The sequence below is a fragment of the Elephas maximus genome, chromosome 15, assembly GCF_024166365.1.
Source record: "Elephas maximus indicus isolate mEleMax1 chromosome 15, mEleMax1 primary haplotype, whole genome shotgun sequence".
NCBI lineage: Eukaryota > Metazoa > Chordata > Mammalia > Proboscidea > Elephantidae > Elephas > Elephas maximus.
The window spans coordinates 48,834,624-48,853,687 of record NC_064833.1 but is presented as its reverse complement, the minus strand read 5'-3'; positions in this window follow the sequence as shown (position 1 = coordinate 48,853,687).

Sequence of the window (19,064 nt, the reverse complement as noted above, 5' to 3'; positions counted from 1 at the left end):
TTTAATACCTTTCTGATTGTTATTAATTACCATTATTGGCATCATTATTCTTATCACTTCATATTTTATTATCTCGCTGGGACTGGTTGAATTCACATTATTTAAAGAGACGGCATGATATAGTGGCAAGCACCGGGACCTGGGAGACAAAGACAAATCATTATGCAATGTCAGCTTTATTCTATAGTAGCAAGTGAATTTGGGCAAGATGAATGACCTCTATAAGACGATTTCTTCACATAAACTGTGAGGATAGCAATGCCTCCTTTCTTGGATTGTTGTGTGGACCAGGGAAAGTTTATGTTGCCTGACAGACAGTGAGTGCTCAGTTAACGGTAGCTATTATTATTACATTCATATAGCACTTAATTTGACAAGTCAAATGACCATTTAGCTGGTTATTTTTCACAGCAACTTTATGAAATAATGGAGAAGATAATGAAAAGGGATGAACCCATTAAGGCAGGGTAGAGGGACACATATTTTTGCTTGTACTGTAGTCTGCCAAAGGTATTATATGGCAATGACCGTATATATTAAAGTTCAAGAGTCAATGTGCAGGATAGCCTGCCCATTGGTGTAAGAGAGAATTTTGCAAATGATATAAGGCTCTGATCACCCCACAATTAAGCAGGATGTTAATAGGTATTTCATGAATTTTTAAAGAAGAGTTTCATTACCAAGCAAGTCTAAGAAATGCTGGGCTTTGTTAAACTAGCCTCTTTTCTGCAGAATTTACCAAAGCTTTAAATATCCTGAAGTGTGCTGTAAATCTCCAAGAAAGGAGAAAAGATGCAGCATCTTCCAAACTTATTTGATGATGGAACTCTTTTGAGACTAGTTTTCCACAGAATACAAGTTTGGAAAATTTTGCAACAGACTGTGCTTTCTTAAATATCTGCGTCTCATACGCATCCTGTCTCTACCCTGCTTCAGAAATCGTCACCATATCTAAGAGACACAATAATTTTTTTTTTCCATGACTCAGGAACAAAGAATTTTAAAACACCCTAATCTAAGCACATTTTTATTTTTATTCCTTGACATTGACTGTCATGAAAAAAAGAAAAGGGAAGAAACAATACAATTCACAGAAAGGATAGAAAAATGAACCATTCTCGCTTTATTTTTATGTGCATATAACATAAGATTAAAATTCCTAGGGGTAATGAGTTTAAACACCCAACTAAGATATCAGGCAGCTTTTCCATGTATACATTTAAATGTTGTAGAAACTACAAAGATACTTACACAATGAATAATCATCTTTAAAAATGTGCAACCATTCCCCTTATCTCCTATTTATTTAGAATATAACAGAAAGATATATAAGGATATATACTTAAGTATCACTGATAATTATGACAGTATGCATACAGCACTAGAATATCACAGAAATCAGGATAAGAAAAAAAAATTGAAATAAGTCATTGATTTGTCAGTAATTCTGATTTTCAAATGGTAAAAACCAAACCCGCTGCCGTCGAGTCGATTCCAACTCATAGCGAAATGGTAAAAACTGTGTTAAAATCTAACCCAAGAGTTGACTACGTCTGTGGTTGAGAAAGGATTGAAGAGTCTGGCGTAGTTAGTGCCCTGACCCATCTGCCACCCCATAATATGTCTGAAGTCAACTTCACTTTCCTTCTCTGCCAATCTCATTGACAAGGCTGAATGATCTTAACCTTGGACATTTTACTCTATGATTTTCTAGGTTGGTCTGTGCCTTTAATGGAATATCAGGCATCACATTTTTGATGTGGGTACCTCAACATACGGTCAGGATATTTTCCACTGGTTCCTTAATACACTTCATAGAGTCAATCTTTCTTCCCAGAAAACATACCTTCTGTAAAAAATAAAATTATAATGAAAACTTCATTGCTCCAAAATCATGCTGTTATCTACATATTCTAGAAAGAAATGTCTCAGTGAAATCCACTTTTTTTACTTTTGAAGTAAGTCTCTGTGTCTACCTTTAAAAGTATACGTTCTGTACATTAGATTCTACTCAACAAGCTCTCCCTGTGCAGTGATCCCTTGTATCATTGCTACAAATTGTCACTGCCCCAGAGAAACGAAGATACTGATTTCACCATAACTCTTTTCACCATCTCCATAGGAAGCTCTTTCTTCAGATGCAGAAAACGCATTAAAACCCCATGCTGTCACAAAGCAGATTAATGCCCTTGTGTCACAGCTTTCCTTGGAAACTGCATCAAACACCAAGCATTAGTACTGGATTAGGAGCCACAGAGACTTTTGAACATCCCAAGGTTGCCATTCTCTTCTGTCCCATGTGAACAATGGCTCCATTTGCAAATAGAATCATGAAAGTGAAAATGCCTGGGGATAGGAGCGCACAGATGCCCTCATGTTAGGTCCTCACACACAAAACAAAGGGTGGACAGTCTTGTGGCTGGTAAATCAGGCAGCATACTCAAGCTGGTCAAAAAAAAAAAAAAACCAGAAAGCTGGGGATGGACAGATAGCTGGCAATACTTTTGAAATATAATGCAATTAAAGATACCTGAGAAATCACTTAACTGAGTGACTTCTTGACCCATCAGAAGTTCCATTTTCCTGAAACATCACGTAATATTGTTTCCTTCTCTTCATCTAATACTTTGAATAAAATTAAGACATGTTCTGGTACCTATTTCAAGAGGACCTGGATGATCCAGTTTGGGACAAACTGACACGCAGTGCTGTGTTGAATAACTTCTCAGATTGAGCCAAGGAACCAGCCCTTAGGAACCAGCACTTCCACTACATTTTTTATAGTGTTTTATTACCTGAAGTTTGTCTCCAAATGTGAGTAATTCAGATGATGGGAAAAAGAAGTATCATCTACTGCAGCCCGGATGGACAATTCGCAGAAGATTGCCCTACCAAATGGGCATATCTGGAAAGACAATAACAGGCAATGCAAGCCATGGTAGGTCACGTCTTGCCCTTCAGAACATCTACAATATTTTTTGGTAGAGACTACTGTTCCTAGGCATAGGTATTCATACTCTGGTGTTTTCCTGAACCAAGGATTTGGTTTAGTCCTTTTCAAAGAGCCAAAGGGCTTCCTGAACCAAGATATGGCTTTTTAGGAGTATCTGCCACCCACATGATACCAATTGCTTATCAATTGATTCCTCATTGATCATCTCACCAAAGTGGAGCTGTTGGTACTGGAGAAGCCCTTAATACTGACAGCTGGCTGGAAAGACACTTCTTTGTGTCTCTGTTGGTAGGGTCTGGGTGCACAGGCCCCACACATACTATTCCCAATCTAAAAGCCAGTGGAACAAATGCAGGGCTCTCTAAAATATCTAAAGGTCTGCATCTTGTATTGCAAGGATGATTATGACACCTGTTCTTTCTCCATCCTTTCTTTTCCCTGACTTGTTCATAGCAATGCAATCTTCACATTGAATCCCTCTCTTTATACATCTATTAACATGTACAATGTCTGCTATCAACTACCAGCAATTCTGAATGGCAGTATGTTCAGTGCAAGGGGAGGGGTGGTCAGAGATGCAGTTGGGGATGATGAGAAGAATTAGAATATAAAGGGCCTTATATATCATGCAGACAGGTTTGGACTATATCCCACAGGCGAAGGGAAAACCATTGATTTTTTTTAAAAGCAGTAGATTAATATGATTGTTTTTCCCTTTGCAGGTATTACTCTAACTGGTCCTGAGAGGTCAATATGACAATGGGAAAACCAGTTACAAATCCACTGCAATAGCTGTCAAGAAATAGTGTGACCTGAGCTAGAACAGAGGTGATAGGGAAAATAGAATTGGGGAATTATAGGAGAGAAATATTGGAACTAGCAGAGTGAGAATTTTCTAATGCCAAGAGAGCTTCAAGAAGGGAGTGATCTCAGAGTCAAATGTCTCTGAGTAGCCACATAAGATGGGACTGCATTTGGTGGTTAGAAGGCTCTTGGTAGTCGTGAAACTTTAAGTGGCTAAGTGAGCTCAGAAGCTGGTTTGTAATGGGTTCGAGATTGGAAAATGAGGCAGATGACATTTGTGTGTGTGGAGGCTATGAATCTGAAGGGGAGGAGAGGGACAGAGTTAACTAAGATTGAGGGAAAAGTGTTTTTGTTTGGTTGGTTTTTTGTTTGTTTTATTTGAATTTTTAAAATGGGAAGGATTTTTAAATTGGGAGGAAAGAGCCCCAAATGCCCACTGGGTACAAAACAGGACCGAATTACTTACCATGGTGTACAAGGCCCTTCACAATTTTGCCCCACACTGACCCTTCTGCTCTTGTGACACTCAGTCACCCACCCTATGCTCTAGTTATGTGATACTAATACTTTTCACACCTGACTGGCCTCCACATGTTTGCATTTGCTGTTTTCTTGTTGCCTGGGATGCCTTCCTTTCGTTCTTCAACAAGGATATTCCTACTCAGCCTTCAGAGATCCATATCTAATGCCATTTCTTCTGTGAAGTTTAACCAAGCCTTCTCTATCCACAATATCTTCTCCACTGCCTCCATCCCTTGTTCCCATTGTTTTCTCTTTACACTGCATTATAGAATGTATTTCATTGTGTTGCAGTTATTCACACTTACTTACTCCCATACATTGTGAGACACCCAAGTTCAGGAGGGGGTCTTGCATATTTTTATTTTCCAGAAGTTAGCAGTGCCTGGCTCCTACCAGTGCTCAGAATTTTATTGGAGTGAATGAATGAATGACTTCATGGATACATGCCTGAAACCTTCATTGTATCTAGTTGCCTTACTCAGTTGAGAATGTTTTTTCTCCTTCCCAGCTCCATTTTTCTTCCTTTGTAGCCATCTAAATTCTTTCATCCTTTATGACCCAGCTAAAGTCCCAAGTTCCTTAAGAACCCCCTCCAAGCCTCCTCCCACGCCTCCACGCACATACGATCAGATTCCAAATCACATAGAACTCACCTGGTCTTGACCTGTCCACTACACATTCATGTCTTTTAGGCTCTTATTTGCTTTCAATTTTACTTTACCATCTAAAGTCCTAATGTAAATTTTGTCCCTTAAATTTTAAGGTATTCCTTAAGCCTAGAAGGTAAAATAAAGTTTAAGATTAAAACATACATTGTAAACTTCTTCAGGGGAAAAATATGGTGATTTCCTGTCCCCTAAATACTGTGCCCTGACCAGAATATTGTGGTCTGTTTTCAAGGGTAAGGTAAGTGGCAGGAGTCCAGTGTTAAGAAAGCAAGTATTTGTAAAAGGAGTGAAGAAGGGAGAGGGAGAGTGCCCCATGGCCATTGTCATGTATTGAATTATGTACCCCCAAAAATGTGTGTATCAACTTGGTTAGGCCAAGATTCCCAGTATTTTGCGGTTGTCCTCCATTTTGTGGGAAACCCTGGTGACGTAGTGGTTAAGTGCTATGGCTGCTAACCAAAAGGCCAGCAGTTCGAATCCACCAGGTGCCCCTTGGAAACTCTATGGGGCAGTTCTGCTCTGTCCTATAGGGTCGCTATGAGGAATTGTAAAACCCTTGCCAGGTCACATCCCTGATCCAATGTAAAGGAAGTTTCCCTGGGGTGTGGCCTGCACCACCTTTTATCTCTCAAGAGATAAAAGGGAAGGGAAGCAAGCAGAGAGTTGGAGACCTCATACCACGAAGAAAGCAGCAGCAGGAGCAAAGCGTGTCCTTCGGCCCTGGGGTCCTTGCGCCTGAGAAGATCCTTGACAAGGGAAAGATTGAGTGACAAGGAATCTTCCTCCAGAGCCAACAGAGAAAGCCTTCCCATGGAGATGACACCCTGAATTTGTACTTCTAACCTACTAGACTGTGAGAGAATAAATTTCTCTTTGTAAAAGCCATCCACTTGTGGTGTTTCTGTTACAGCAGCAGTAGATGACTAAGACAGCCATATGAGTACAAAAAAAAAAAAAATCCTCAAACTCACTGCCTTAGAGTTATTTAAGACTCACAGAGACGCCATCAGAGGTGGACTGTACAATAGGCAAGGTAAACATGGTCCTTACTTTGCTTACCAGATCATCTGTAGCAAATAATTTCACAGGGGTTTCACCACATCAAATATCTTTGATGTGGTGAAAAAATGTGAAATGGTTACCTCTGGTTCCATCGGTTAGTTACCAGTTTCGAATAATACAATGGTAACTTATTTTAAATCTTCATGTATGACAAATAAAAACCACTTTCTTTCTCATTTACATATATTTGATTTAGATGAGCAACTTTATTTTTGGCAATTACAACAGTCCATAACAATTGTTTAAGCTTACCTATAATTGCATTACAACATAGAATGTGAGCAAACAAATTGAAGCTTGATTAAAATGAAGGCTGGAATGCAAAAGTTAAATAAAGAGCTTAAGTGCTGAAAAATATAAATTGGATTTCTAAACTTACTTTCAGTTTGATCATCAAAGGTGTTTTATATTACATTTTGATAGCTCAGAAAGTGACTGAAGTGGTAAAATAGAGTATCTTTCCATTTAAATGAACAGCAGGATATATTTGCAGAAACAGATTAATGTTTCTTGGAAATTTATTAACACCTGCTTGTTTTTCTACATTCCTGTTGCTATGTGAATTTTCCATCTATCATATGTAAATTCTATTCTTATTTTTAAAAGTAACGAAACTGAAAGATCTGTTTCACACATCATAGCCAGTGATGAAGACAGTAAATTGTAGTAGGTGACCCATTGTTAGGGAGGTTGATGAGACCTTTCAGAAAGTCTGACAGGAGAATCCAAGAGGGTAGCAGAAAAGAAGACTTTTATTTTTCCTGTTGTGTGCTTTTGGGTGCTATATACTAGGTACATCTCCTAAATTTTCCCAAATTCAAGAGGAGAAAAAAGCTCGCTTGGAATCTGTAGCTTCCTCAGCTGCAGACAAAGAAGGTTTCTGTAATAGTCTAAAATCAGTGTGATGAGTATGAGAAGGGACTAGAAGAGATTCATCCCAAGTCCTTAAATGAACCAGTTTCCCCCTGGGAATACAGAACAGACTCTGCAGGACCCAGGCATCCAGCACCCATTGAAATGTAACCCCCTATCTTGGTTACTTTCAAGTTCACGATGCCAGCTATGCATCTGGGCCCAGCCCCACTTCAGTTAAGAGATTCATGGATAGCCTTTGTCTGCTCTCACAATCCTTGGGATGATGTCTCACTATGCTATTTTCTGTTGCTGTTGTTGTTAGCTGCTGTCAAGTTGGTTCCAATTCACAGTGCCCCTATGTAAAACAGGACGAGATACTGCCCAGTCCTGCCCCATCCTCACAATCATTACGCTTAAGCCTATTGTTGCAGTTACTGTGTCTGTCCATCCTCACTAAGGGTCTTCCTCTTTTTTGCTGACCCTCTACTTTACCAAGTATGATGTCCTTCTCCAGGGACTGAGCTCTCCTGATAACATGTCCAAAGGATGGGAGACTTAGTCTCACCTTCCTTGCTTCTAAGGAGCATTTCGATTATGCTTCTTCCAAGACAGATTTGTTCGTTCTTTTGGAAGTCCATGGTATATTCAGTATTCTTAGCCAACACCACAATTCAGAGGTGTCACTTCCTCTTCACTCTTCCTTATTCATCATCCAGCTTTCACATGCATATAAGGCAATTGAAAACACCACGGCTTGGGTAAGGCACACCTTAGTCTTCAAGGTGATGTCTTTGCTTTTCAACACCATACAGAGATCTTTTGAAGCAGATTTGCCCAATGCAATGCATCATTTGATTTCCATGCTTCCATGAGTGTTGATTGTGGACCCAAGTAAAATGAAATTCTTGATAACTTCAGTCTTTCCTCTGTTTATCTTGATGTTGCTTGTTAGTCCAGTTGTGAGAATTTGTGTTTTCTTTCTCTTGAGGTGTAATTCATATTGAAGGCTGTGGTCTGATCTTCATCAGTAAGTGCTCCAAGTCCTATTCACTTTCAGCAAGCAAGATTGTGTCATCTGCATGACACAGATTGTTAATGAGTCTTCCTCCAATCCTAAGGCCCCATTCTTCTTCATATAGTTCAGCTTCTCAGATTATTTGCTCAGCATACAGATTGAATAGGTATGGTGAAAGGATACAACCCTTACACACACCTTCCCTGACTTTAAGCCACGCAGTATCCCCTTGTTCTGTTCAAATGACTGCCTCTTGATCTATCTATGTACAGGATTCTCATGAGCACAATTAAGTGTTCTGGAATTCCCATTCTTTACAATGTTATCCATAATTTGTTATGATCCATACAGTCAAATGTGAATAAAACACAGGAAAACATCTTTCTGGTGTTCTCTACTTGCAGCCAGGATCCATCTGACATCAGCAATGATATCCCTGGTTCCACGTTCTCTTCCAAATCCAGCTTGGACTTCTGGCAGTTCCTTGTCGATATACTGCTGCATCCGATTTTGAATGATCTTCAGCAAAATTTTACTTGTATGTGGTTTTATTTATATTGTTGGATAATTTCTGAATTCAGCTGGATCAACTGTCTTGAGGATAGGCATAAATAGGAATCTCTTTCAGAATGATGGCCAGGTAGATGTCTTCCAAATTTCTTGGCACAGACGAGTGAGCACTTCCAGTGCTGCCTCCATTTGTTGAAACATCTCAATTGATACTCCATCAATTCCTGGAGCCTTGTTTTTCGCCAGTGCCTTCAGTACAGCTTGGATTTCTTCCTTCAGTACCATCAGTTCTTGATCATATGCTACCTTCTGAAATGGCTGAATGTCAACCAATTCTTTTTGGTATAGTGGCTCTGTGTATCCCTTCCATCTTCTTTTGATGCTTCCTGAGTCACTTAATATTTTCCCCGTAGAATCCTTCAATATTGCAACTTGAGGCTTGAATTTTCTTTAGGTCTTTACCTTGAAAAACGCAGAGCATGTTCTTCCTTTTTGGTTTTTAGTCTCCAAGTCTTTGCACATGTCATTAGAATACTTTACTTTGCCTTCTCAAGGCGCCTTTGAAATCTTCTCATCAGTTCTTTTACTTCATCATTCCTTCCTTTTGCTTTAGCTACTCGACCTTCAAGAGCAGGTTTCAGAGTCTCTTCTGACATTCATCTTGCTCTTTTCTTTCTTTGTAATGACTTCTTGCTTTCTTCATGTGTCTTTGATGTCATTCCACAACTAGTCTGGTCTTCTGTCATTAGTGTTCAACACATCCAATCTATTCTTGAGATGGACTCTAAATTCAGGTGGGATATGCTTAAGGCCGTACTTTGGCTCTTATGGGCCTGTTCTAATTTTCTTCACTTTCAACTTGAACTTGCATATGCGTAATTGATGATCTGTTTTGCAGTCAGCCCCTGACCTTGTTTTGACTGAAGATACTGAGCTTTTCCATCATCTCTTTCCACAGATGTAGTCAGTTTGATTCCTGTGTATTCTATCTAGTGAGGTCCACCTGTAGAGTTGCCATTTATGTTGGTGAAAAAAGATATTTCAATAAAGAAGTTATTGGTTTTGCAAAATTCTATCTTGCTATCTCCAGCATCGTTTCTATCACCAAGGCCATATTTTCCAACTACTGATCTTTCTTCTTTGTTTCCAACTTTCTCATTCCAATCATTGGTAATTATCAATGCATCCTGATAGCATGTTCAATCATTTTCAGACTGCAGAAGTTGGTAAAAAGTCTTCAGTTTCTTCATCCTTGGCCTTAGTGGTTGGTGGGTAAATTTGAATAATAGTCGTATTAATTGGTCTTTCTCATAGGTATATGGATACTATCCTATCACTGACACCAGTGTACTTCAGGATAGATCTTGTTCTTTTTGACGGTGAATGCAATACCATTCCTCTTCACGTTATCATTCTCAATATATGATTGTCCTATTCAAAATGGCCAATACCAGTCCATTTCAGCTCACTAATGCCTAGGGTGTTGATGTTTATGCATTCCGTCCCATTTTTGATGATTTCCAAGTTTCCTAGATTCATACTTCACACATTCCATGTTCCAATTATTAACGAATGTTTGCAGCTATTTCTTCTCATTTTGAGTGGTACCACATCAGCAAATGAAGGTCTTGAAAGCTTAACTCCATCCATGTCACTAAGGTAGACTTTACTTTGAGGAGGCAGCTCTTCTGCAGTTGTCTTGTGAGTGCTTCCAACCTGAGGGGCTCATCTTCTGGCACTATATCAGACAATGTTCCACTGCTCTTCAGAAGGTTTTCACTGCCTAATTCTTTCAGAAGGAAACTGCCGGGTCCTTCTTCCTAGCCTGTCTTAGTCTGGAAGCTCAGCTGACTCCTGTCTGTCATGGGTAATCCTGTTGGTATTTGAATACTGGTGGCATAGCTTCCAGCATCACAGCAACATGCAAGCCCCCACAGTATGATTGTTATTTTAGAAGCTCTTTATTCTCAAGTCAAAGACAGAATGTGGTTCAAAAATTTTTGGTGGTATGTTCCTACATCTTTAACATAGGAGGTAAGTGATACGATTTGATCTACCTACATTTTATATTACCCCTGAATTGTCCTGAGGTAATTTTCTTTCCCCTCTTAAAATTAAATTAAACACATAATTCATAGTGGGAGACTCCTTTTAAGACTTTGGTCTTAGGAAGCTGTTCATGTGATTTGATTTGCATTGATTTTTTTTTTTTTTTTGTGGCGGAGGGGAGTGTGTTTGATCTAAACCTGAACACAGCACACGAGGTAGTTCATGATGTAATGACAACCTATTAAGTAAAGCCAAGTGAGGGGGGCTGAGTTCTTTAAAGGTTCCACAATCCGAGCTAATAATTAGTAATTCTCCTTTTAAGTTTGGATATAGAAAGAGGAGTTTATATCCAGAACAGGCAATACTTTAAAATGGATAAAAAGTTAAGATTGTGAGAGGCTCACCTGGTGACTCAGAGTGGGCACCAGAGCTGGAAGCCAAAATGAATCAAATTGGTACAGGTGTCACATAAACCAAGAAGCCAGGGAGTAATGGCAGGTCAGACAATAAAGTACCAACACAAAGAAAACTAACCTACTTACCCTTGCCCTGTCTAATCCAGATCTTCGGGACTCCAAATTCTACATTTTTTAAACCACATCCTGCTCTCTCCTTAATTGCATTGCCCATGAATACCAGCCAGTCTATAGCACATCAGGCATAGAAGCTCTTTCTCATAAATTCTACTCTTTTGTTCTAAGCTTTGGATTATATTCTGTCTTGTCTCTCTATAACCAGCCACATCTCTCCAGTTTCTCTCTTTTTTTACGAGAATTTGTCTTTAAACATCCCACAAGGGATTAAATTCAGATCTTTTTCCTTCTGTGAATTTGGCTGAGTGTTTGAGTGTTTAAGATGAAAGGATGCACAAACTATGGTACACACACAGAGTGGAATACTATGCAATGATAAAGAACAATGATGAATCTGTGAAACACCTCACAACATGAATGAATCTGGAGGGCATTATGCTAAGTGAAGTAAGTCAGTCACAAAAGGACAAATACCATACGAGACCACTATTATGAAAATGTTTCCACACAGAAAGAAACAATCTTTTTAGTTACTAGGTAGAGGAGGGGTGGGAAGGGAAAAACACCTGCTTTAGTAGATAAGTAGTAACTTGGTGAAGGGTAGGAGAGTACACAATACTGGGGAAGTCAGCACAACTTGACCACGGCAAAGACATAAAAACTTCACAGACATATTCAAACACTCTGAGAGACTGAGCTACTGGGCTGAAGGCTGGAGGCCATGATTTCAGGGGACATCTAGTTCAATAACATAGTCTATAAAGAAAATGTTCTACATCCAACTGTAGAGTATTGACTGAGGTCTTAAAAGCCTGCAGGTGGTCATCTAAGATACATCTACTGCTTCTATCCTGGCTGGATCAAAGGAGAATGATGAAGACCAAAGATACAAGGGAAAGATTAGTCCAGAAGACTAATGGACCACAACTACCACAGCCTCCACCAGACTGAGCCCAGAACAGCTAGATGGTGCCTTGTTACCACCACCAATTACTCTGGCAGGGATCACAATAGAAGGTCCCAGGCAGAGTGGGAAAAAAATGTAGAACAAAATTCAAATTCACACAAAATAAAAAAAGACCAGGCTTCCTGGTCTGACAGAGACTGTAGAAACCCCGAGAGCATGGCCCTCCGACACACTTCTAACTCAGGATTGAAGTCACTCCCGAGGTTCACCCTTTAGCCAAAAATTAGACAGGTCTATAGGGCCAACGATAACTCATGTGAGGGACGTGCTTCATAGTTCAATAGTGTATATGAGACTAATGGGCACACTGGCCCACAAGCAAAAACAAGAAGGCTGGAAGGGACAGGAAAACTGGATGAATGGAAACAGGGAACCAAGGGTGGAGAAGGGAAGAGTGTTGGTATATTGCTGGGTTGGCAACTAATGTCACAAAACAATTTGTGTACTAACTGCTTAATGAGAAACAAATTTGCTCTGTAAAAGGTCCACCTAAATCACAATATAAAAAAAAAAAGTAAAAAAAAAATTACAAATACTGTATTACTATATTGACTGAATAAACTATGGGCCAAGTGAATGAGAAATGCTTCAGTTAATGTAATAAGCTCAATGGTTTGCAACTTTGACCTTTCTTGGCCTTTGCTGGAAGCACTTGATTTGGAACTCATTGAATCTGAAAGGGCCACCCATAAAACAATTCTTCTGTGAGTGATCACATGGCAGTGGTAAGGACCCTTCTGAAGTTCTTACAGCTCTGAAACCTGACAGCTAGTCTAATTTCCTGTAATTACCTGATATTGAATACTTACTGAGAACCTCCTCTTGAGCGTGCACCACCCACATTTTCTTTGTCATTCTGTGCTATTCTGATACTTGTCTGGTCTTGTCAGGCAGTTAATTGATTCAAAAACCTGTATTAATTTCAAGGTCAAATAAAATAGTTTTAAAGTAATTCCAGAAGAAAGAATGCTAAATCAAACTTCTAATATATGACTGTAAGCTGTAAACAGTTATTAAATATCTATGATGAATAATTCATTGTGCTCGGTTTTAGAGAGGCAAAGATATATAAGACATGGTCTTAACCCACAAAGTACGCTAAGTGGAGGGACAGGAGATTCTTACAAATGAATAAGTAACAAGAAATAACAATAACAAAATAAATGGTAACTGGAATATGTAAGTGTGTGTGATAGGTCACCCAGATCCTTCTTTAAGGTATACTCCCTGATGCTAGGAGGGCTGCCTCTGCTGAAAAAAGATGCTTGGCCTAAGAGCATGTCTACCTCTGGAGATAGCCCTCATCTAATGACTGATAGATTCATGCTGGGGTATCAGTTCTGGCTGCTATCTCCAACTTGCGACTTCTTTGAAGGAATTGGAACTTCAGCATCAGAGCTCTCCAACTTCTCCAAATGCCTCAGCTTCATGGAAACCCAACTTCTCCCTCTACCAATCCAGCTTCTTCCTCTTCCTTTCAGGGATGCTGAATGATCTCAAGAGCACTTCCTACTAAACCTCCTGCACAATATTCTCCATCTCAGAGTCTGTAACAGTAGCAGATATTGAAAACACACATACATAAATCTGTTCAGATATATGAAAGATCTTCTAATGCCTACTGGTTGCCAACAATTATAATGGTGGCTTATATTGTTTAGCTTGCAAAGTGAGATGGTGTTTAATAATTTAACAGTCATCATTATTGGGAGAAGAACTTTATGGTCACCAGTTCAAAGATGGGTAACACCTCAGAAAGTGTTAGTTAAGAAGATACCTGGTTTGGTCTATGCAGAAGTAAGTCAAATGCATTTTAAAGTAAATATATCAGGTATTTCTTCATCTCCCACCACATGTATGTTCAATATTGACCAAGGAACATAGGCAAGTGAAAAGAGATGTACTTTTTCTTCAGAAATTTACATTTTTAGATAGATAATACTTAAATGCATGCAACAAAAATGAATGATGAAATAATATATTACTAAGTGTAGTTGTTGTTGTTAAGTGCTGTTCCGTCAGTTCTGACTCATACTGACCCTATGTACAACAGAATGAAACACTGGCTGGGCCTGCACCATCCTCATAATTGCTATGCCTAAACCTATTGTTGCAGCCACTGTGTCAACCCATCTCGTTGAGGGTCTTCCTCTTTTTCACTGGCTCTCTACTTTACCAAGCATGGTGTCCTTCTCCAACATATTATCAGAAGGACTGGTCCCTCCTGATAACCTGTCCAAAGTATGTGAGATGCAGTCTAGCCATCCTTGCTTCTAAGGAACATTCTGGCTGTACTTCTTTCAAAACGGATTTGTTTGTTCTTCTGGAAGTCCATGGTATATTCAATATTCTTTACCAACACAATTCAAAGGCACCAATTCTTCTTTGGTCTTCCTTATTCATTGTCCAGTTTTCACACACATATGAGGCGATAGAAAATATCATGGCTTGGGTCAGGCACATCTTAGTCCTCAAAGCAACATCTTTGCTTTTTAACACTTGAAAGAAGTCTTTTGCAGCAGATTTGCCCAACCCAATAGGTCATTTGATTTCTTGACTGCTGCTTCCATGGGCATTCATGGAATACTTGACAACTTCAATATTTTTGCCATTTATTGTAAAGTTGCTAGTTGGTTCATTTGTGAGAATTTTTGTTTTGGTTTTATGTTGAGGTATAATCCATACTGAAATGTAGTAGGGAGAATAAATTTGAGTAAAAATTTCAGGTAAGCCTTCCTGGAGTAGACAGAATAAGTCTTGGGAAGTTAACTATGATTCAGACAGACAAAAAGAAATTAGATAGAGCTTTGGGACACAGCTAGAAAGAAAATACTTGTGGGTAAAATGGGCAGCCTTGCTCACCCTAGTTCTGTACTCATTCTTCCAAATAAAAAATATAATTTTTAATTTGAGGATAGCAAGGGCCCTCACCCTTCAGGAGTATGTTTAAGAAGATGTGCTCTGAGAGCTGATGCACTGAGTCTATTCTCTACTTTCCACACTCGTCACTGCTGCTTCCCCTTCCACACACACACACACACACACACACACACACATATTTTCCTCAATCCTAGCTGCTTTTGGCAGCTCTTTTATGCATATTGCTGCCTGAGGATTAGATCTGCTTCCAGATTCATTGAAATGGGTTCCTTCAGTTTTTTTGTTGTTGTTGTTGTTGTTTTGTTTTGTTTTAATTCTTGCTTTTGTTGCTGTTTACAGGAGTTTCAGGAAGACGGTGCTGAATTTTGCTATCACACACAAAATAGAAATCCTGCAAAAAGAGATTTCAAAGAGAAAATGTTTAGGACCTGTGAACAAATATGTAGAAAGGAACATAAAGGTGATAAAGAAAGGGGCCATATTGAATTAGTGTTAACTACGAGCAGTAATTATTTTGTTCACAGTTTATTAACCGATTCATTTATAATTTACATTGAAATGCTAAATAGGCATTTTACCTCACTTGTTCACATTGCATGTGAAATCTGTTCTAATATGATTAATATTTTCCTTAAAGAGAAGCTAAATATATGAGTAATAATAAAGACCATAGACAGATAAGAGACCCTGTCCTCACTATACCCTGTTGCCCTTTCAAATTATTTAATTTATGAAAATATCAATATATAAAAAGGCAACATTTTCTTCAAGGAAATGTTTATTATTTATAGCTTACCAAAAACATTCAAGCTTCCCAGAATGGTCAGCCATATGGCCTTACCTGCCTATCTGTATTTTGCACTATCCCCATTAATTCTTTAAAATGCTTCCAGATGATTAAAAATGTGCAAGATACTGTCTTCCCCCTCATTTTTCAGAGCCTATAGTAAACCCAGGGCCCTAGATGGGGCAGATGGGTTGGACTCAACAGTTAACCTAAAGGTTTTGCTGTTGGAACCCACCCAGTGGTACTACAGAAAATAGGCCTGGCAACTGCTCCCTAAAGATTACAGCCAAGAAAAACCTATGGAGCTCAATTCTACCACAGGATTCCCATGAGTCAGAATCAACTCAACAGCAATTTTTTTTTTTTTTTTTTGGTAGCCAAGCTGTAGACTTACTGTGTTCAAGGTACATATCCTGTCCCTGGGCATATGTTGGTGTAACTCATGTAGCTTTCCCTGACCAGTGTTGGTTATGAAGGGGACAGCCTTGATGCATCCAGATGCATCATGGCCCTCAATGACCTGAATATTACCCTTAGCTATATGAGCTTCTTGTGACTATTAATGTGCAATCCAGCCTCAATACTGCTTTATTAAGTGGCAGTATTTTTCACTTGTTTACTTAGATCAGCATACTCTGCTCTTCCTCTTAAAATAGTGTCCACTTTTCCAAGGACCATGTGATGGTTAATGTTTGTCAACTTGACTGGGCCATGATACTCAGTGTTTTGGCAGTTGTTTAACGTTGTGATCACTTCCCTGCTGAAATTTGACATGTGATCACGCCCATGGTGGAATCTGCTGAGTGGTACCGGCAGGGGAGGGGCCTGTGGTGGCTCACTGCCTCGTCAGCCTTTATCTCTCTGCCTTCTGCCATCTACTTCCTTTCTGCTTACCTTGCCAAGGTTTTTTTGGCTTGTTCTGCATCCATCAGCTGCCTCTTGTCTGACCTCTGGTTTTTGGGACTTGAGCTTGCAGCTTACCTGTCCATTTTGGGATTCGTGGATCTTCACAGCTTGCAAGCAAGAGCCCTGCTCCCGACTCGCCAGACCCTCCAGCTACGTGAATCAGGAGAAAATTTGCAGTCTTGCCTACTGACCTTGGGACTCCTTGACCTTCACAGCCTGTGGGCAGGAGCCCTGCTCTCTGACCTGCTGATCTTGGGTTCGCTAGCTTCTGTGGCTCTGTGAAAGACCTCTATCCTGATCCACAGACTTGGGATGCTCCGGCCTCTACAATCGCATGAGCCGTTGCCTTGATATAAATCTCTATGTATATTTATACAATTCACAGGTTTTGCTTCTCTAGAGAATGCAGCCTAAGACAGACCATTTCAAAGCCCACTTCCTTCAAAAGTCTTTACTGAATCTTTCTTTAACGCCAGTTCAGATGATCATCTTTGCCTACATTCGATGCATGGCAAATATTTCTGTAATTTACTGAATAATCTGAAAACAAGTGAGCATCCTCTTGCCTTGGTTTCATTGTCATGATGAATATATCTTTTTTTCCATGGTTGGCTATTTAGGACACTCTCATTATAATAATATTTTTCTTATTTTTAATCAAAACTTCAATACAACTCATAATGGCACTTTTTTTTTTCAGAACTGCTTCTACTAAGTTCATGCTTGAAGTATCAAGGACCCACTTATAACCCAAAGATTATGTCATGATAAAAACCAAGGAGACCAGTGCATAAGTGTCATCTGAAAAAGGACATGAGTAAGAAGCTTGATTGGTTTGGAATATTTTGATACGGTAAAGAAAATAATACTATTGATATGATTATTCACATTGTCTTTCTCCTCCCTTAAGTGCAAAGAACTCCACCTTTGCACCTGTAATTTCCAGGGTTTTATTGTGTAGAATTGGGATAATGCATGAGAAGTAGAATGCAGAAGGGCCCAGCCTGACCGGATTGATTCATACTAGGAAGGACAGTGATTTATTTACAGTTAAGGTCATGAGATCGAGGCAGGAGTATAAGACAAGTGATATCTAGTATATGTTGTGTTTAAGTGAGAGTTTGGGGGAGTTTTGAGGGAGCAAGGGATAGCTATTTGGTTAGTGGGCATGATATGATGCCAAAAGATTCAGAACATAGACTGATGAAGATATTTTTTAAAAGAATGTTTGCTGTTTGTCATTAAGGAAAACCTCCTTTACCCTTTATGTAGTCACTGTGCTATTTAAATTACTTTTGGATGACAGAATTATTTTTCCTTTGCTGTGTGACAGTGTATGTGCCAGCTTCACAGGAGTTACATTAAGGTTGTTGTGTTTGGGTTAATGGAGATATATCAATGTAGAAATGTCTTACAGACATTTAGAGATATATGACTTGAGTTTAGATCAGAGAAGGCTTGGAAGCAATTTATAAATCATTTGTATGGTTGTGGCAGTGAATGCATGGGAAGGAAAGAACTCTTTGAGAAATATAGTGCAGGAATGAAAAGCACAGGGACTGGAGCTTCGAGAAATATATTTAACTAAACCAAGACTTGGTTAGGCATGCAGATATTGATGTTAGATATTCAGGAATGAAAGCATAAGGAGCACTGCTGTTGGATGAATATGAACTTAAACAAAATAGGCTTAAGAGTGACTGAGAAATACAACCTCACTACAGTAGGCTGAACATTTGAAGTTTGATGTTAAAGAAACAAAGAATGTGAACAACGAAGCAGAAAAATCATAGGAAAGAATTATGATAGTCTCCAAAGCCAAGAGAAAGTGGCTACCAGCTATTTAGTTTAATGGAGCAACTCTGGCATGGCCTGTGTCAAGCTTTATTGGAAGATCTTTAAGTGGCAAGTTGCTGGGCTAGGAGTAGGTGTGAGGAAAGCTGTGTCAAGATCTGAGGACAGTAGAAGATCATCTGTGAGAATGCTGGATTGAAGGACCTCTGAAAATCTACTTCTCCATAAAAGCAACAAGAACACTGACAAAATTGTCAAAATCAACTCTTTCAGAACCCTGAAAATTAATCAAAAGCTTGAAATAATCTGAAGAGTGTTGATTCAAAGATCTGGTGGCACAGTGTCGAGAACTACTCAACTCAGGGATTCTCTGAGTTTCTCTCTGGAAGTACCATTACTATTCAGGGTATTGTAGGGATGCTGCTGCATGCTTGGGAATAATAAAGCCCCCCTCCAGCTAGTACTCTCTCAATGTTTCTCTACAGAAGACTTGATTTGTTTTCTGACAAGAGAGCTCAGAGTGCACAAGATTCTATAGAAAAGTGGTAATGGAATCCAGAGTAAAGAAGAACTGGTGGAGTGGACTGGGTTTTTTTGGGGGTGGAGTGGAGGGTGTTTATCTGTATAGAAAAAACATGATATTCATAAATTGGAAGAAATCTACCTTATTATAAATAATTATTTTAATTTTTCCTCCTAATTCAATTCCATCCTAACTGGTTTCTGATGAATATACTGGACACTATCTGAAGACACTTT